The sequence below is a fragment of the Lissotriton helveticus genome, chromosome 8, assembly GCF_964261635.1.
Source record: "Lissotriton helveticus chromosome 8, aLisHel1.1, whole genome shotgun sequence".
Classification (NCBI taxonomy): Eukaryota; Metazoa; Chordata; class Amphibia; order Caudata; family Salamandridae; genus Lissotriton; species Lissotriton helveticus.
The window spans coordinates 51,327,037-51,332,036 of record NC_136069.1 but is presented as its reverse complement, the minus strand read 5'-3'; the positions used below and the strand labels follow the sequence as shown (position 1 = coordinate 51,332,036).

The 5,000-nt window shown below is 39.6% G+C and overlaps 2 non-coding genes across 2 annotated transcripts; both read right to left on the bottom strand.

Moving 5' to 3' along the window:
- Positions 1-391: 391 nt before the first annotated feature.
- On the bottom strand, positions 392-464 carry TRNAF-GAA (transfer RNA phenylalanine (anticodon GAA)). Its single transcript has one exon. It is a non-coding gene; the product is annotated as a tRNA-Phe (tRNA).
- A 2,248-nt stretch (positions 465-2,712) lies between these two features.
- On the bottom strand, positions 2,713-2,785 carry TRNAF-AAA (transfer RNA phenylalanine (anticodon AAA)). The gene has a single exon. It is a non-coding gene; the product is annotated as a tRNA-Phe (tRNA).
- Between the last annotated feature and the right edge of the window lie 2,215 nt (positions 2,786-5,000).

Sequence of the window (5,000 nt, the reverse complement as noted above, 5' to 3'; positions counted from 1 at the left end):
AGTTAACTTGTGCAATGGGTAAATAGCGTTTTTGGGATCCGGGTTAGGTAGCATTTTTTTAACTCGGAATGGACTAGCACTATATTACCCAGATGTATGTGGCCTGAGTAGGTAAGCAACGTCATCTGACTACTGACATCTGTGTTCAAGGGGAAGTTGAAGGTAATGCAGACAAGAGTTTACATTACAAAAAAGCATGAAATGGGAAACATTCATAGTCTAACCTGAAGGCAAGAAATGTGGAAGCAAGTTTAGAAGGAGGACACAAAGCAAAGTCTATGTTAAATTGCTTGTGATGTATATCAGTTGGAAAGAATTTGATGAATAGAGAAAAAAGTACAACAGCTGATTCCAAGACCTATTTTGTTAGAAGCAAGGAACCTCTCAACTGTGCCGAAACCCGGGATTGAACCAGGGACCTTTAGATCTTCAGTCTAACGCTCTCCCAACTGAGCTATTTCGGCCTACTGCTAGCTGTGGTCTTCATACTTTGATTTGAACCATTCAACAAACAAGATGCATGACCTGGATATTTACCCTTATATGTTAGAGATATGTTTTAAGGAGTCCTGTATCATTCAGCAGTTAACTTGTGCAATGGGTAAATAGCGTTTTTGGGATCCGGGTTAGGTAGCGTTTTTTTAACTCTGAACGGACTAGCACTATATTACCCAGACGTATTTGGCCTGAGTAGGTAAGCAATGTCATCTGACTACTGACATCTGTGTTCAAGGGGAAGTTGAAGGTAAGGCAGACAAGAGGTTACTTTACAAAAAAGCATGAAATTGGAAACATTCATAGTCTAACCTGAAGGCAAGAAATGTGGAAGCAAGTTTAGAATGAGGACAGAAAGCAAAGTCTATGTTAAATTACTTGTGTTGTATATCAGTTGGAAAAAATTTGATGAATAGAGAAAAAAGTACTGCAGCAGATTCCAAGACCTCTTTTGTCAGAAGCAAGCAACCTCTCAACTGTGCCGAAACCCAGGATTGAACCAGGGACCTTCAGATGTTCAGTCTAACGCTCTCCCAACTGAGCTATTTCGGCCTGCTGCTAGCTGAGGTCTTCATACTTTGATTTGAACCATTCAACAAACTAGATGCATGACCTGGATATTTACCCTTATATGTTAGAGATATGTTTTAAGGAGTCCTTTATCATTCAGCAGTTAACTTGTGCAATGGGTAAATAGCGTTTTTGTGATCCGGGTTAGGTAGCGTTTTTTTAACTCTGAATGGACTAGCACTATATTACCCAGACGTATGTGGCCTGAGTAGGTAAGCAACGTCATCTGACCACTGACATCTGTGTTCAAGGGGAAGTTGAAGGTAATGCAGACAAGAGTTTACATTACAAAAAAGCCTGAAATGGGAAACATTCATAGTCTAACCTGAAGGCAAGAAATGTGGAAGCAAGTTTAGAAGGAGGACACAAAGCAAAGTCTATGTTAAATTGCTTGTGTTGTATATCAGTTGGAAATAATTTGATGAATAGAGAAAAAAGTACTACAGGTGATTCCAAGACCTATTTTGTTAGAAGAAAGGAACCTCTCAACAGTGCCGAAACCCGGGACCTTCAGATCTTCAGTCTAACGCTCTCCCAACTGAGCTATTTCGGCCTGCTGCTAACTGCGGTCTTCATACTTTGATTTGAACCATTCAACAAACTAGATGCATGACCTGGATATTTACCCTTATATGTTAGAGATATGTTTTAAGGAGTCCTGTATCATTCAGCAGTTAACTTGTGCAACGGGTAAAAAGCGTTTTTGGGATCCGGGTTAGGTAGCGTTTTTTTAACTCTGAATGGACTAGCACTATATTACCCAGACGTATTTGGCCTGAGTAGGTAAGCAATGTCATCTGACTACTGACATCTGTGTTCAAGGGGAAGTTGAAGGTAATGCAGACAAGAGGTTACTTTACAAAAAAGCATGAAATGGGAAACATTCATAGTCTAACCTGAAGGCAAGAAATGTGGAAGCAAGTTTAGAATGAGGACAGAAAGCAAAGTCTATGTTAAATTACTTGTGTTGAATATCAGTTGGAAAAAAAATGATGAATAGAGAAAAAAAGTACTACAGCTGATTCCAAGACCTCTTTTGTCAGAAGCAAGGAACCTCTCAACTGTGCCGAAACCCAGGCTTGAACCAGGGACCTTCAAATCTTCAGTCTAACGCTCTCCCAACTGAGCTATTTCGGCCTGCTGCTATCTGTGGTCTTCATACTTTGATTTGAACCATTCAATAAACTAGATGCATGACCTGGATATTTACCCTTATATGTTAGAGATATGTTTTAAGGAGTCCTGTATCATTCAGCAGTTAACTTGTGCAATGGGTAAATAGCGTTTTTGGGATCCGGGTTAGGTAGCGTTTTTTTAACTCTGAATGGACTAGCACTATATTACCCAGACGTATTTGGCCTGAGTAGGTAAGCAACGTCATCTGACTACTGACATCTGTGTTCAAGGGGAAGTTGAAGGTAATGCAGACAAGAGTTTACTTTACAAAAAAGCATGAAATGGGAAACATTCATAGTCTAACCTGAAGGCAAGAAATGTGGAAGCAAGTTTAGAAGGAGGACACAAAGCAAAGTCTATGTTAAATTACTTGTGTTGTATATCAGTTGGAAAAAATTTGATGAATAGAGAAAAAAGTACTGCAGCTGATTCCAAGACCTATTTTGTTAGAAGCAAGGAACCTCTCAACTGTGCCGAAACCCGGGATTGAACCAAGCACCTTCAGATCTTTAGTCTAACGCTCTCCCAACTGAGCTATTTCGGCCTACTGCTAGCTGTGGTCTTCATACTTTGATTTGAACCATTCAATAAACTAGATGCATGACCTGGATATTTACCCTTATATGTTAGAGATATGTTTTAAGGAGTCCTGTATCATTCAGCAGTTAACTTGTGCAATGGGTAAATAGCGTTTTGGGATCCGGGTTAGGTAGCGTTTTTTTAACTCGGAATGGACTAGCACTATATTACCCAGACGTATGTGGCCTGAGTAGGTAAGCAACGTCATCTGACTACTGACATCTGTGTTCAAGGGGAAGTTGAAGGTAATGCAGACAAGAGTTTACATTACAAAAAAGCATGAAATGGGAAACATTCATAGGCTAACCTGAAGGCAAGAAATGTGGAAGCAAGTTTAGAAGGAGGACACAAAGCAAAGTCTATGTTAAATTGCTTGTGTTGTATATCAGTTGGAAAGAATTTGATGAATAGAGAAAAAAGTACTACAGCTGATTCCAAGACCTATTTTGTTAGAAGCAAGGAACCTCTCAACTGTGCCGAAACCCGGGATTGAACCAGGGACCTTTAGATCTTCAGTCTAACGCTCTCCCAAATGAGCTATTTCGGCCTACTGCTAGCTGTGGTCTTCCTACTTTGATTTGAACCATTCAACAAACAAGATGCATGACCTGGATATTTACCCTTATATGTTAGAGATATGTTTTAAGGAGTCCTGTATCATTCAGCAGTTAACTTGTGCAATGGGTAAATAGCGTTTTTGGGATCTGGGTTAGGTAGCGTTTTTTTAACTCTGAATGGACTAGCACTATATTACCCAGACGTATTTGGCCTGAGTAGGTAAGCAATGTCATCTGACTACTGACATCTGTGTTCAAGGGGAAGTTAAAGGTAAGGCAGACAAGAGGTTACTTTACAAAAAAGCATGAAATGGGAAACATTCATAGTCTAACCTGAAGGCAAGAAATGTGGAAGCAAGTTTAGAATGAGGACAGAAAGCAAAGTCTATGTTAAATTACTTGTGTTGTATATCAGTTGGAAAAAATTTGATGAATAGAGAAAAAAGTACTGCAGCTGATTCCAAGACCTCTTTTGTCAGAAGCAAGGAACCTCTCAACTGTGCCAAAACCCGGGATTGAACCAGGCACCTTCAGATCTTCAGTCTAATGCTCTCCCAAATGAGCTATTTCGGCCTGCTGCTATCTGTGGTCTTCATACTTTGATTTGAACCATTCAATAAACTAGATGCATGACCTGGATATTTACCCTTATATGTTAGAGATATGTTTTAAGGAGTCCTGTATCATTCAGCAGTTAACTTGTGCAATGGGTAAATAGCGTTTTTGGGATCCGGGTTAGGTAGCGTTTTTTTAACTCGGAATGGACTAGCACTATATTACCCAGACATATGTGGCCTGAGTAGGTAAGCAACGTCATCTGACTACTGACATCTGTGTTCAAGGGGAAGTTGAAGGTAATGCAGACAAGAGTTTACATTACAAAAAAGCATGAAATGGGAAACATTCATAGTCTAACCTGAAGGCAAGAAATGTGGAAGCAAGTTTAGAAGGAGGACACAAAGCAAAGTCTATGTTAAATTGCTTGTGTTGTATATCAGTTGGAAAGAATTTGATGAATAGAGAAAAAAGTACTACAGCTGATTCCAAGACATATTTTGTTAGAAGCAAGGAACCTCTCAACTGTGCCGAAACCCGGGATTGAACCAGGGACCTACAGATCTTCAGTCTAACGCTCTCCCAACTGAGCTATTTCGGCCTACTGCTAGCTGTGGTCTTCATACTTTGATTTGAACCATTCAACAAACAAGATGCATGACCTGGATATTTACCCTTATAAGTTAGAGATATGTTTTAAGGAGTCCTGTATCATTCAGCAGTTAACTTGTGCAATGGGTAAATAGCGTTTTTGGGATCCGGGTTAGGTAGCGTTTTTTTAACTCTGAATGGACTAGCACTATATTACCCAGACATATTTGGCCTGAGTAGGTAAGCAATGTCATCTGACTACTGACATCTGTGTTCAAGGGGAAGTTGAAGGTAAGGCAGACAAGAGGTTACTTTACAAAAAAGCATGAAATGGGAAACATTCATAGTCTAACCTGAAGGCAAGAAATGTGGAAGCAAGTTTAGAATGAGGACAGAAAGCAAAGTCTATGTTAAATTACTTGTGTATTATATCAGTTGGAAAAAATTTGATGAATAGAGAAAAAAGTACTGCAGCTG